A 15,360-nucleotide genomic window follows, 5' to 3' on the forward strand; every position below is an offset into this window, starting at 1 on the left:
CATGCTAGGCAAGTGCTCTACCACTCAGCTATACCCCAGCTCTTTTTATTTTATTTTTTGAGACAAAGTCTTGACAAGTTGCCCAGGCTGCCCTGGAACCTGTGACCCTCTTACCTCCACTCCCATGTAGTTGGGATCATACCTGTGTTGTACCACACTCAGCGGTGAGAGTCTCTTTATCTGTAAAATAGGTATAATCATAGGTTTCACGGAGCATTGTTGTATGGTTCTTACAGCAATTAAACGTGTTATCATTTGAGGAGGCTGAGATTGGTGCTGCCTACGTGTAATTAATTAGGTGCGAGACCCTAGTCGGCTGTTCTTTTATTTTTATCCTTTTTTCTTTTTCAGTACTGGGGATTGAAGCCAGGGCCTTCAAACTGACCTACTTCTCCAGACATCTTTTTAATTTTGCCGTTCTTCTGCCTCAGCCTCCCAGAGTGCTGGGATTCCAAGGTGTGCTGCCACGCCTGCCTTAGTAACTATTTCTTTATTGGCTTGTTTATTCTTCATCCCAGTCCAAAAATATCCAAGACAGTTGATGCGCATCGAAATTAACACAAGAGAAAGTCAATCAGCATAATGGGAAAATCACAGTAGAAAAGGAAGGTGAGGACTAAAAGTGATACAGGGAAACCACCCAGATAGAACAGAGGGCTGACTTACGATGTTTTGATTGAGGAAGGCACCCAAATGTGAGGTGAACTTCAGGTTTAGAATCCGTACCTTTTCCCAGGCTGGTGACATGTGTCCCACCAACACCAGCAATGCTGGGTGGTCACTGTCAGCCGCCTTGTCACAAGCAGAAGCCCCGGAGACCGCAGTGTGCCAAGTAGGATGGCCGGGAGTGTGGGCGTAGTCGTGCATTTGGACGTGGGGTGTTCTCAGCTCACACCAGTTCCGTAGTGAGTTCCCCGGGTCACTTATCTGAAGCAGAGGTGGAGCCTGACCCCTCCCCTTGTGGCCTTCCCATGATTCCCTGTGGTGGACCAGTCCCACGTGACCTGGCTGGGAGGGGGGTCCCCTAACAATTCTAGCCTGGTGACACCCTGAGATTTTAGCCAAAACCCAATGCGTGTTCTCTGCTGGTTCCGTACACCACGATTTGGTTTGTGCCCAAGTGCTTCTCTTTAATGCTGAACTCACTTGGGCTGGTCCTAGGAGACTCAAGCATCTCCTCCTTGCCACCCGCAGGAACGGAGTTATCATTTGAGGATGCCCGAGCCTTGGGTTTTCAGTGAATCGGTACCCTCGTCATCGTCGTCAGCATCAGCATCTCCGTCAGCACAGTCTGCTCTCTGTCCTCTTTCTGTCCCTTCTCGGCTTCCTTTTCCTCTTCTCCTCCTCCCGCTCCTGCTGCTCCTCCTCCTCCCTCACTGACATCGTCATCTCCATGAGCGCAGTCTTCTCCTCGCCCTCATCCTTTTCCCTCCCCTTCTGCTCCTCCTCCGTCATCCACATTGTCACCTCCATCACCACGATGTCCTTCCGCCCCCTGCTGCCCCCCACTCCTCCTTAACACTAGGAAGGAAAAGGAAAGAAGGGCGGGGTCAGGTTGGGTGGGAGGTCCGAGGTCGGCGAGGTCCTCCCAGCGGATGGCGAAGCCTCGGCGGGGTTGGTTTGGACTCCTGGGTCTGTTTGAGGAACAGCGAGCGAACAGGCCCACGGGAGTCTGGGGCACTCGGGGAACGCTTTATTTACTGATGGAGGAGCAGAGAGAACAAATAACTGACCCCCACACTCCGGGGAGGGCCAGGCCCAGAATCCCGCCCCGGAAAGGTGGAAGGAGGAAGTGTAGGGTGGGTGGAAACGAGAGGGGTGGGGAGGCTAGACCAAGAGGGGAGCAGGAAAGGGCTCGGGAGAGGAAGAGGAGGTGGACGGGGTGAGCGGTGGGGAGATGGAGGAGAGGAGAGGCTGGGGCATGAATGGGAGGTGGCCATGGCCAGGGCCTCAGCAAATGGAGTTGGATCCTTGGGTGGGGACGTGTGAGTGAGGTGTGAGTGGACCCTGGGATGAAGACATCCGGTCCATCTTGCGCCACTGGTCGCCTGGAGTGTGTGGGCCTTTCCTGGACTGCTGCGGAAAATCTGCCCGTCTCAGAGAGACAAGAAACAGCAGGCTGTGGGGGTCCAGCTCTTCCCGAACCCCTTTCTTTCTAATTTGCACATTTGGGGGCAGCCTGGAGGCTGTGGGAAGCTGAGAAGTAGGTGGGCCTGGGTTGGCTGGGGACTCGAAACTGAGATCACTCACTGATCGTGGACGGGCGCACTCTCCCCTGTGTGGTCTGCCTCATTGTTTCGCAGGAGGGTTAGTAACGGGCGTAGGTGTCGGCGCCATTCTAACTTAGGGCTTCAAAGCTCATCTGTTTTCTGCCCGTCACACGGTGAAGCACAAACCCAGCAGAAATCAAGTAACGCAAGGAGGCTGGAAGTCCGAGGTCCAGGAGTGGACAAGTCAGCTCCTTCCGCGGCCTCTGTCCTGGGCTTGTCGGTGGCCGTCATCTCTCTGTGCCATCCGTGGTCTTCCCTGTGAGCCTGCGTCCTGATCGCTCACAGAGACAGCATTCAGATTGGATGGGAATCCAGTGCGATAACCTTATTTTATCTTAAGTATCTCTTTCTAGGCCCTGGCCCCAAATAGAGTCGCTTTCTGGGGTACTGGAGGTGAGGACCTGGACATGTGGATTTTGTCAGGGACACGATTCAGCCCGTTACACACGGAGTCTCTCAGTGAGGATGAGGGAGCTGTATCTGCCAGTGGAGGCACCGTGGGAGGATGTCAGGCTGGGTCGTGCTGGCTGGGAGGGGCAGAGAGAAGACGTCTCTTTTAGAAAAGCCAACCTGCTCCTGTGGCCATCACTTGTCAACTACAAGAGAGGCTGGATTTTAGCGTCTCTGCTGAAGTGGTACTTGATGAGAATTTCTGGTTAGTCCTGTCACACCCAATGGTGTGTGAACTAGACCATGACTTTGAGAAGAAACTGTGGTCCCCAAACAGGGCTTTCAGACAGGAGAAGGCAGCTGTTTCTGTTACGGGAAGCCTTGGTCTGCCATCCCACCGGAAGTCTGTCTGGGAGGTAAGGCTATGCTTGGGTGGGTTACGGAGGAGGGGCCTCCCTGGGTTGAACATCCTGCTCTTGGGCCACGGTGTCTCTGAGCTTTTGAGTGAGTCCCCTGAAGGGAGTCCCAGGAGCTCTGGGTCTGAGCAGTTCCTCCTGCAGGCAGGGATCCAACTTGGTCTGAGGTCAGCAGCTTCGAGCCACAGCCTCCTGCAGGAAGATGGCATCTGAAGCGGGCTTGTGCTGAGAGCAGTAATGGGATGCAGGGTGTTCACGCTTCTCCTGGTCATGGAGTGATAGGCACACAAGGGGGAGACAGGTTTCTCTTGAATTCACAGGGTGCCAGGCAGTCTTGGTTCCTTGACTCCTCAGGTCTTCTGCCGGCTGGCTAGTCCCAGCCATGTCCCAATAGAGACCCAGTGCCCAGAAGGGCCTTGTCCTCCTGCGGCCCAGCACCGGCACCCCTGTGCTGTTCCAGTCCCCATCTGCCAACTTGCCCAGGCTCTGAGTCCAGGCTGTCAACTAACTGGGCCCCGAGGACAGACGCCTCGCACAACTCCTGAGGACATGGTTCAGCTCCTTGACACTCATAGGAGGTGTGGATTTCTGCTTCGTTGAGTCCTGGCAGGGTTGGAGCCAAGAGGGAGGCCCTCCTGACCCAGCACACAGCCTCTCCAGCCTCGGGTGGTAAAATGAAGACTGAGCCGCCAGAGGGGCCTCTCAAGGAAGTCAGGGGCTGGGGTGAGCTGAGCAGCCAGGTTTCTCATCCCTCAGACCCTGCCGTCCCACCTTCCACGAGGACAGGTGTCGCAGGGTCACACAGTTGCCTTCTGTTCTAGGTCACTGCATGAAGTCCTTCCCTTCTAAGCTTGAGGCAGAACTGTAAGCAAAGAAGGTAAACTGTTTGTGTGTGTGTGCGTGTGTGCGTGTGTCTATGTGTGTGTATGCAAGTGTGTGTTTTCCCCAAATAATAAAAGGTTGGGAGCCTCCCTCTGGTATGGGCAGAGAGCTGACAGATGCCTTGAAGTGACTTTGCAGTTGCTAAGATGCTGTGTCACCCACAGGGGCCCCTTCTCCTGGGAATGTGCAGAGGCCAGCCCAGGGCCACCCTCGGGGAATGTGCACATGTCCCTGTGAGAGGTCACACACAGCTCCGGGCAGGGGCTCTGGTCGCAGCTGTCTTCCCCCTCTGTCATAGGCATGACATGTTGGCTGTCTTCCCGGGTCACAGCTTTGCAAGCTGCTGCTGCAGAGAAAAGAGGATTCTGCCTCAGTAGGCAGAAAGTAGCGCTCTGACCCAGGCGAAGAGAAGTTTTCACTGTCCATTACCCAGCCGTGTCTCTGGGCAAATCACTGCTCCTCTTTGGTCCTCAGTTGTCACACCAGTCCCAGGACTAGGTGAGTAGCTCAGTAGCTAAGGTGTATTCGATGCATTTGGATCTCCGGTGTTTTCCGCTTATCGATAGGTTTATCAGGGGGTAACTCCATCATAAGTTGAGAAGTATTTGAATAGTAGCAGTTATCTGTGTACATATCACCACAATCTGTGTTGAGACATTTCCACTGTCCTCCCCCAAAGGAACCTTGAGCTGGCGCCTTTTAATTCCTTCTCTTCCTCCATTCCTTCAGCCCAAGACAACCACTAATCTACTTCCTGTTCTATAGATTTGCTTATATTAGACATTTCATATAAGCGAGACCGTATGTTATGTGGCCTTTTGTGTCCGGTTTCTTTTTCTGAGCATAGTGTCTTAAAGATTCATTCCTGTCATATGTATCGGGATCCCATTTTTATGGCTGAGTAATATTCCTTTGCATAGATATACCACCTGCGTTTGCCCCGATTCACTGCAGATGCACGGATGGACTTTTGGGTTGTTTCCATCCTTTGTGGCTGTGATTGTGCCATGCATGTTGAAGGTGACCCTGGGGTGCCCTGCCGGCACATTTAGGTTCACCCATTCCCAGCCCATCCCTACGTGTCGCTGCATTTATAAACTATCGCTCTATAAGCCTTGGCTAACAGAGGCTGTGTGGAAGGGCTGTGCTTATTCCATCTTCTGTATAAAAATACCCAAGGCCAGATACTTTATAAAAAATATAAAGTGAGGTAGCTGATGGCTCAGGAGCCCTCCCTCGCCCCTCCCTCGCTCCTCCTTCCCTCACTCATCCTCCTCTCCCCCTGCTTCCTCCTCTCTGGCATTTGTCACATGCCTGTCCTACTAGAGTTTAGGGGCGCAGCACAAATGAAACCCGGTACCCACTCACAGGCGCTTACTGTTTGGTGGACTGGACGAGCTCACCGTGGATAGCTGTGAACTGTGTGGGGTTGGAGAAATCACGACCTGGGCAGGAGGGAGATCTGTGGGTCCCTTTAGGAGAGGATTCCTCAGCTGAATTTTTCTTTTTTTTTTTGCACTAAGAAGTAAAACCATGAACCCAGGGCCTTTGCACTGAGCTAGGTACCAAGTGCTAGCTATTTATTTGTTTATTTATTTATATTTTGAGACAGGGTCCTTGCAGTCTTCCTGCCTCAGCCTCTCAGTGTGCCGGCAGGCGTGGACCACAGTTCCCAGCTCTGGGCTGAATCTTTTTTTTTGTATGGGGGAATCGAACTCCGGACCATGTGCTTGTAAGGCAGGCAGTGGCACCACTGAGCTACCTCCCCCACCCTGAGTTGACTATTAAACTGAGGCTCAAGGGCAGCCAGGTGAAGAGGATAGGAAGGACGTGCTGGGCAGAGCAGGGATGACCGGTCTGCACGGTGTGGCAGGAACCGGCTGGGGCCAGAAGGGGGCGGACCCTGGTGGGGCCCATAGGGAGCTCCGCGATTCAGGGCCCTTCCGCAGCTCTGTTCCGCCCGGCACTCTCTCGCTGGGGTCGGTGTTGGGGCTGCTGCAGGATCCTGCAGCGCTGTGAGTGACGCAAGAGCAGCCGGTGCCTGCAGTTCTGGAGGCGAAGGCTGCATCGGGGCGGCAGGACTGCTTTCGCCCGAGGCTCTGCAGTCCCGATGGGCGTCTGTGGGTCCTTCTGTGTCCATGCTCTGCTGTCCTCCGGATCCAAATGTCCTCCTCTTACACAGATACAGCAGATTGGACTAGAAACGTCCTCAGGGCCTCATCGTAGCATCACTAACTCCAGATGCAGTCACATCCTGAGGTCCTGGGGGCTTAGGGCTTCAACGTACAATTTTTTTTTTTCTAGTGTTGGGGATCAGCCCAGGACCTCACACGCCCTAGGCAAGTGCTCTGCTGCCTCACCCCACCCACAGCCTTTTATTCAGCTGTATATTGAGATGCGATCTTGCTAAACCGCCCAGGCTGGCCTAGATTTTATAATCCTCTTTCCTCAGCCTCCTGAGTGGCTTGGATTACAGGCATGTAGCACCTGGGACACCAGTTTATGTCTCTGTTTTGTGTGTTTGTTTGCTGTGTGGGAATCTAGGGATTGAACTGAGAACCTCACACGTACTAGGCAAACACTACCTCTCAGCAGCCAACCCCTAACATATGAATTTTGAGAAGATAAAATTCAGCCCCGCTGGATGTGGTGGTACATACCTGTAATCCCAGCACTTGGGGAGGCTGAGGCAGGAGGATGGCAAATTTGAGCCCAGTCAGGGAAATCTAGAGACTTAGCAAGACCTTCTGTCAAAGTAAAAAAAAATATATAAAAAAGGCTGAGGATGTAGCTCAGTGCTAAGGCCTTGGGTTCAATCCTCAGTACTGAAAAAAAATAATTCCGTTTAGGACTGTGGGGCTCTGTGCGTGGTGGATGAACGAACGAATGAATGAAGAGGCTCACAGAGAGTAAGACGTGCACTTTTGTGTCTGGAGGGTGCCAGCAAAGGGTCAGGGCATCTCCAAGAGGCAGGGAGGTGGCCGGCCCCGTCCTCCCCGAGAGCCCCTCCTCCTTGGGGCGTGTCCCACCGGCTCCTCCATGGGACGTGACACCTGGCTGGGAAGGCGCGAGGCGGCAGCTGACGCTGTCCGTGGGGCAGTCGCCTCTCCGCTGAGCTCCCGGGGGCACCTGCCGTCCTGGTGACACGTGAGTCCCGGCTGCGACAGTGATCCGTCTCCTGTCGAGAAGGAAGACAGGTGCGCGGATCACAGCCACGTCTTCCCTTGTATGAGAAGTGACAGGGTTACGGCATTTTATGCCGGACTAATTTTAGATTCATCTTTAACAGCCAGGAAGGGGGAAAGCAAAATTCTGTCAGAAGCTTATCGGGGAGCCACAAAGTCATTAACAGGTTGGATTAGAGAAAGAACATGTTTCTTGCTCTAGTCTCTTTCTTTTCCTTTTCTTTTCTCCTTCCTTTCTAATTAAAAAAATTGTTTTTTGCTGTATTGGAGATAGAACCCAGCGCCTTTGCACTGAGCTGTATCCCCAGTCCCTCTGTTTTTCGAATTTTTAAATTTTGAGGCAGGGCCTCATTAAGTTGCTAAATTGCCCAGGCTGGACTTGAATTTGCAATTCTCCTGCCTAAACTTCCAAGAGTGCTGGGATTACGGGCATCTGCCCCCATGTTTGGCTCACAACTTCTTCTTTTTTCTTTTGAGACAGGGTCTCGCTGTGTAGTTCAGACTGGCCTCAAACTCACTAGTTAGCCCTTGCTGGCCTCAAGTTTGAAGCAGTCCTCCTGCCTCAGCCTCCTGAGTGCTAGGATTACAGGCATGTGCCATCTGGTTCTTATAGCTTCTTATGTTGATGAATGTACCTTCTTTGTCTAAGACCTCCGCTCCCTCCTCTTGGCTTTCATGTATCCGCACCAAGATTCCTAGAATTAATGTAGAGACTTTTTAAAGCAGGATAAGTGAGGGGCGGTGAATGGGACCTTGCTCCTGTCTCTTAAGCCAGGGAGGCAGGATGATGGCCTTAAGGCAGGCCAAACCCTGTGCTCTGGGGCCCAGGGGCAGCCAGATCCCTAGTGCTTCCCCAGCTGCCGGCTCTGCTCTCTGCTAATCCATTTGCCCGGTGCAGGCCGAGTGCAGAGATCTGCAGCCACGTGGGGGTCAGCATCCAGATGCTCCGCTGATGACTTTGATCCGAGAACAAATCTGTTACAAGCCAGCTAAACCTCCAGCGACGACGGCGGGGTGATTTAGTGCTTGGAGAGCTGTTACACTCGCAGTGCAGCGCTGGGGCACTGAGGCTCCTGTCCGCCCCAGGCAGAGTGCGCCGGGGTGGCTGGGTTAATTAAGAGTTCACCACGGGCCAGGCCACACCCGAAGTGGGAGGGGTGAGCGTGTTAAAAGCCCCTCCTTTCAGTTTCCTCGCCATATGCCCAGCCTGGGGTCCTTTACCAGGACATGAGCCACGGTGGCAGCTGGCTGCATCTTGCTTGGTGATCAGGTGAGGCTCTGGATGTAGACACAGCCACTCATAGCCACAACACCCACGAAGGCCTGTGTCGACTCAAAACAACATTCCTCTGTGCATACCTAGTGTGTACCTGCCAGCTGGGGTGCAGGGTAAGCAACGCCTGGGCTCTGGATGCACATCTTCACCTCTGGGGGGACGCTCAGGATGTCCCCTTGGGGTGCCTGACCCGGTTGAGTCGTGGGCCTGCATCCTTGCACATGGTAGTATTGTCACATGTGAGTCCCACAGCAGCCTCTGCGTTCATCTTCTCGGGATGGATGTTGGCTGGTGCATAAAGTTGGCCCTTTATTTTGTGGACGCGTGCCATTCTTTCTGTTGGGTGTTATAGTTATCACCTTTTTGTGGCTGGTACAAAATGCATGACATAGACAACTTTAAGAAGAAAAGCTTTAAATTTTGCTCGTGGTTTCAGCTGTTGCAGTCCATGGTTGGCTGGGTCCAAGGTAGAAACATCATGGTGGAAGGGCACGAAAGAGGAAAGGTGCTCAACCTATGGCAGCCAGGAAGTGGAGAGAACAGGAAAGAGCCAGATTATGGTCCCAGTGACCAAGTTTCTCCATCCAGGCTCTGTCTCCTAACAGCACACTGGGTTATGAACTCATCAGTGGGCCGACTCACTGATTATGAGGTAGCCCCCACGGTCCTGTCGCCTTGCATAAAACACATCAGCCTTTTGGGGGCACATTTTTGATTCAAACCTTAATGGGTCTGTACCTTGCAGTAGAATCACTGGGTCCTTTCGCAGATACTGCTGGAGAGCTTTGCAAAGCTGAACCCTCTTTTTCCAGTGCAGGCTGCGGAAGTGGCATTTGGTGGTACTGGGTGTGTGTGAGGAGAGGGGGCTTGCTGGAGCTCTGGGATCATTGCAGGTTCTGTTCCTCTCACTTTACACATCAGGGACAGAGCTGAAGGTGGTGAAGGGACCTACGTCGTGTCTGATATGAGGTGAACGAAGAGTGGGAATCAGAGCTGAGGTGATTTTCATGTTAAGACCTGCGGGCTGCGGACCTCTCCCATGCCCCTGACCCCACTTGTAAATGGATGTCTCTGATCACTGTTTGAGAAATATGCAGGATGGGAGCATAGACCTGGAGCCCATCACTTCCAGCCTTAGAAGCCAAGGAGTCAGAGGGACGCTCAGCCCCCCAGCAGCACACAGCGCCCCCCCGAAGCAGCTGCTGACACTACTACCTCCTTCACAGCTCGTGTCCCTCCCAGACACTAGTCCCTACCTGTCTCTGATCCTCCTGGATTGCGACGTGTATGATAGTCACTGTTATGGCCTCTCACTTTTTATTTTTTTGTATGTACTGGGGATTGAACTCAGGACTTTGTGCTTGCGAGGCAGGCAGTAGAACCACTGAGATGAATCCCTGGCCCTATGTATGGCCTCTCACTTTTAAGCCTGATGTTCAGTTTGACTTTCCAAATTATAACCTGAGCACCTCTTGCTGAGTGTCATAACAGAAGCCACTGGTGCCACTATGGGCTGAACAGAAAGGCTGAAAGGGAGAATATGATTTTTAGCAACCAGATTGTTGACCCAGGGCAAACTTAAGGGCTGACAGAACGTGCAGACCCAGGTTCCCAGCTGCGGAAGTGGGCATTTCACAAATGCTCTTTCCACACTCTAAAGTCTCTGTTCTCCATTTCACAGGCTGAGGTCTGGAATGTGACTGGATTTGGTGATGGGCCCTTAAAGAGACGGCTAAATTAAAATGAGGTCAGCAGGGTGAGCGCTACTCTAACACCCCCAGGGGTTCTAATGAGAACAGGTGATGAGGACACAGACACACAGAGTGGAGACCACGTGAAGATGTCTGTTGACAAGCCCAGGTCAGCCCTGGAGCCCCCCACCTCGCCAACTCCTTGCACACGGCCACGGCAGCATCTCACCACGGGGACGTTTCCATGGGCCAGCGGGACTTCTCCCGGCCAGCGTTCTCTCTGGCCCAGAGGTTTTCCCTGAGCAGGCCCAAGGCTGGAAGTGTGGGTGCAACCCTGCAGCAGCCCTCACCCAAGGTGGTGGGGGTTGGAGGTACACACCCAGCTTCTTCACCCTCAGCTGGGCACCTCTGAATGCGCCTCCCAGGGGCCCTGCAGGAGGTCATCGCCTGCTGTCTGACTCCTCCTTCCCACCCCCTCGCTTCCCATCTGGATTATGCCTTAGTCTGTTCCTTCTGCTGTGACAAAAGCCCCTTCCACTGGGAGTCCAAGGGCAAGGTGCTGGCAGATCCAGCGTCTGAGGAGAGCCTCACTTCCTCGATGGCTCCTTCCTGCTGTATAAGTGGTGGGAGGGGCCAGCTAGGTTCCTTCAGCCTCTTTCTCAAGGTCACTAGTCCTATGATGAGGGAGGATCTCTCATAACCTAATTGTCCCCAATCACCTGTCAATTCCACCACACTGGGGACTTGGGGGGGCACCAATATTCAGACCATAGCAGGTCTCCTCCCAAATAAACGACTTGTTCTCCAACCTTTGTCTCAGGCTCTGCTTCTGGGGATCCACATGAAGACAATTACAGTCCAGTTTCCTTCCAACTCTAAGCTCCCAGGATAAACCCCCTTCCAGCAGGGCTCAGGCCCTAGGGTTTGCTGCCTCCTTGCGACCCTGCACTACCAGTCACGCCAACCCTTAGTAGCCAGTGCCATGGATTCTTTGCAGGTATCACGAACCCCACCCAGGGTGCTGGCACTAAGCCCTCCTCCAGCCCCTGACTGTATTCCCATGTAGGACAGGGGGAGTGGAAATGGGAGCAAGTATTAGTCAGGTCTCAGGGAAACTGTCAGTTTTGCATAATCTTTTGTTTTTGATAAATCTGTGCACTAGAATAACACCAAGTCATCATTGTTGTATCTCTTTTGTGTTGCTGTAACAGGATACCACAGCCCGGGTAATTTCCCCCCAGAAATGGGGCTTGAATCTTGGACCTTCATACTGAGCTACATCCCCAGCCCTTAAAAAAAAATGAAAAAACAATTCTGACATAAGGTCTTGTTATTGTTAGGCTTGAACTTGAAATCCCTTTGCCTCAGCCCCCCAGAGTGCTGAGATGATAGGTCTGCCCAACCACTCCTGGCCAGGTAGGGTAATTTCATGGGACACAAATTTATTGGCTCACAGTTCTGGAGGCTGGGAAGCCCGAGATCAAGGTGCTACATCTGGTGAGGATGCTCTTTCACTTTATTTTTTGAAATTTATTTTGAGATGGGGGGGGGTCTCACTAAATTGCCCCAGCTGGACTTGAACTCGTGATCTTCCTGCCTCAGCTCCCAGAGTGCTGTGATTACACGAGTGAGCTTGAGTCCCATGTTATAATATCCTAACAGTGGCAGCTAAAGCTTAGGGTGCATTTCAAAGGCACAGACGTCTGAACCAGAGCAACAACCCTCACCGGAAATGCTGGCAGAATGGCCCACTTCATGTGGGGTTTTCCTTGTAGTGTGTTTTCTTTCTTTTCTCCTTGCTCCCGCTCCTTCTGGTCCTTTCTGCACACTCCCCCACATGTTGCCTCTCCGGTTTATTTTCCTGCTGGGCCCCTCCGGAGTCTCACACACAGGGGTGTCTGCTGGTGGATGGAGACCTTTTCCCTGCCTCTCCGCTGCAGTGGGAAAGGCTGGCAGTGGCTTTCTTCCAAGGACTTTTATTCTTAGTACCGTAAACCTCTTCACCACGAGGAAGGAGAGGCTATCAAAAGCCCGTTTATCTGCAGAGCCGAAAGCCTTGCAGCTATCTTTATTTATAGGATCCTGAGAACGTCTGTGATCGTGGGTAAGAAATAAAACCACAGCCGTTCTGCTCCTGCTGGAGTGGCCAGAATTTGTGCCCCGTAGCTCGGCTTGAGGCCGGGGAAGAGGCAGCCAGAATGAGTTCAAATGCAGGCTCTGCCGCCTTTGGCTCAGGTGATCTGGGGTAGAGGACCTTTCTGACCGCACTTTCCTCACCTCTAAAACTAGGAAGACAATGTCCGTGTGAAGGGGACGCCGGGACGTAAGAGTGACGATGTATTTGAAGCACACAGCTCAGTCCTCAGGAGTGGGGACAGTTGTCCCCAGCTTTCTGTGCGACCTGGTTTAGGACTCTTGGAGTTCTTCATTGCAAAATGCTTACAATCAGCTCTATTGAAGTACAGCGTAGATACAATCAAACGCACCTATTCTAGATTCACAGTTTGATGACCTTTGACAAATATCTACACTCATGTAATTATTACCGCAATAAAAATATCGAACGTTTTTATTACGCAGTCAAAGTTCCCTCCGGCCTCTTTGCAGACTGTATTAGTTTGTGGATAGCTGCTGTAACAAAGTACCATAAATGGAGGGGCTGAAAAGCAGGAGTTGATTGTCTTGGTTTTGGAGGCTACAAATCTGTGATCCAGGCATTGGCAGAGTTGGTTTTCTTGGAGGGCTCCAGGGAGGGGTCTGTCCAGGCTTCTGTCCTTGGCTGACGGATGACTATCTTCTCACGTCTTCATCGTCTTCCCTCCATGTGTGTGTCTATGTCCAGATTTCCCATTTTTATGAGGATGCTGATCATATTGGATTAGGATCTACCCTACGGCCTCTGTTTAACTTGATGATTTATAGAAACTCTCTCTCCAAATAAGGTCCTGTTCTGAGGTTTTGAGGTTAGGATTTTAACATCTAAATTTTTAGCAGATAGTTCGATTTATAATATAATCCATCCCCCACACTTGCCATCACCTCGGATTGGTTTTCCTGTTCTGGAGTTACATATAAATGGGGTCACACAGTCTGTGCTTCTCAGAGTCTGGCATCTTGCTCCGGGTGCTGTTTCTGAGCTCCATCCACACTATTAAAAGTATTGCTAGGTCATCCCTGCTACTGTAGGGTCACAGCCCATCGACTGAGTTTCCCACACTCTGCTTGACAACTCACCTATCTGTGGATATGTGGGTCGTTTCCTGGACATAGCGACTGTGGTCCAAAGTATAAGACATAAGGGGCTGGGGATGTAGCCCTTGGGATCGTGTCTGGTTGCATCTTCTGTGAGAGACTGGGTGGAGAGTGCAGCCTTTTATTGCCAGAGACCTCCCTTCTCAACCAGAGAGGAGCCTGGCTGCAGCGAGGGGCTTGAGTCCCCACCCGCTTCCTACTCAGCTCTCTGCACAGGTTTTATGAAAACGTGCCCACCTGTGAGCCTTCCGCGGCTCCCTCAGTCGAGAAGTTGGGCTTTATTTACAGGGCTGCTGCCAGCACCTGACACGGGGCTCACTGCCAGGGTCGTGTGAGACTTCCAGAAAGAAAGGCAGCTCTGAGGAGAGAGAGAGGGGACGGACAAGGTGAATTGGACAGAGGGGCCTGGGTGCCGTCCTCAGAGCCAACCTGGGGCCCTGCATTAGCCTTTCCAGCGGAACAGTGAGGAGATGATGGTATACTTGCTCGGGCTGGGTTAGAGTCAATCCTCCTGCCTCAGCCTCCCAGAGCGCTGGGATTATAGGTGTGCCCTATCACACCAGGCACTGAGGGGCTTTCTGTAAGGGACATTTTAGCTCTTGCAACCAGGCACCCTCTCCTCTCTCTGTCTCTCTGCTTCCTTCTTCCTCTCTCCTCCTCTTATCTCTCCCCCTGCAACTGGTATCAGGAAAGTTCTAGCTCTCTTCTTCTTTTACAAAATTTTTTTGTTGGTCCATGTTTGCAGTATATCCCTCCACCTCTCAGTCCTTTCGGGAAGGATCTGTCTCCCTGCTTCCAATTGTCTCTCTTTCATTTTGATCTCTATTTAAAATTTGGGACTCTCATATCACATGCAATATTTAAGCTTGTGGGTCTGATTTGTTTCACTTCATATGATGGTCGGTCTCAAGGTGCATCCGTTTTCCTCCAAACGACTCAAGCTTATCTTTATGACAGAGTAGTATTCCACGGTGTGTAAATACCACACTTTCTTTTTTTTCTTCTGAGTTTAGAAAAAAATTTAAATACATTTTATTTAATACCACACTTTACCCATTCATCTGTTGCTGGACATATAGGCTGCTTCTGAGATTGAGCTGTTGTGAATTGTGCCGCTGTAAAGATGTCTTTAAGTCTTTCAGGAAGATACCTAGAAGAGAAATATCTGGGTCGAATGGAATTTCAAATTTTACTGTTTTGAGGAATAGCCACACTGATTCCTCTAGTGGTTGTACTAGTTTATATTCCAGCAGTGGAGAAGTGCTCCTTTTTCCTCCAAGCCTCATCAGTGCTCGTACTATTTTGATTTCTTGATGATGGCCATTCTTTCTGGGGCAAGATGGAATTGCCACGTTGCGGCCATTTGCATTTCTCTAATGGCCAACGATGTCGAACATTTCTTCACGTATTTGTCGGCCCATTTGTACTTCTGTGAAGTGTCTGCTCATTTCACTTGCCAGTTTTTGACTGGGCCACTTATTTTGGGAGGTCTACATTTTTGAGTTCTGTACATACTGTAAATATTAGTCCTTTGAGGAAGTAGCTGGCAAAAACTTTTTTCCCATTCTGCTGGTTGTCTCTTTACTCTGTCGGTTGTTTCTTGGGCCATACAGAAGTTTTTAAATTTGAAGCGATCCCTTTCGTTGATTCTTGGTGTGGCAGACCAATGGTCAGCGTGCGTGCAAAGGCCCAGCTGAACTGAGTCAGTGGGGTTCTGGGCGTGGAAGACCCACCTGAGAACTGTTGCCAGAATGGCATAAAGGGGGAAAGGGAGGGGAAGATTGCATGCAGCTGATTTTCCTGGAGAAGCTTGCTGTGGCTCGTTTTCCTGCTACAAACTCACCTGTCCCAGCGGTTGAATTCAGTTGTTCTGGTCATTGAATTCAGCTGTTCTCATAGCCGGACGGGCTCAGATCCTCTCCGTCGCTGGGCATGGCTGCTGTTCTCTTTGTGGGAGCTCTGGTCTTCGCCTTGGTCTTTGAGTGTCGCTTCCTGGCT

At 51.7% G+C, this 15,360-nt stretch overlaps 1 long non-coding RNA gene across 1 annotated transcript; it reads left to right on the plus strand.

Annotated features, from left to right (window-relative positions):
- Positions 1-636: 636 nt before the first annotated feature.
- LOC104858718 lies at positions 637-10,899 on the plus strand. The gene is made up of 5 exons (XR_779203.2): positions 637-3,076; positions 3,431-3,654; positions 3,898-3,953; positions 4,257-4,456; positions 10,101-10,899. It is a non-coding gene; the product is annotated as an uncharacterized LOC104858718 (long non-coding RNA).
- The last annotated feature ends 4,461 nt before the right edge of the window (positions 10,900-15,360 follow it).

This window comes from Fukomys damarensis, unplaced genomic scaffold (assembly GCF_012274545.1).
Source record: "Fukomys damarensis isolate Sample0158 unplaced genomic scaffold, DMR_v1.0_HiC HiC_scaffold_17, whole genome shotgun sequence".
Lineage (NCBI taxonomy): Eukaryota > Metazoa > Chordata > Mammalia > Rodentia > Bathyergidae > Fukomys > Fukomys damarensis.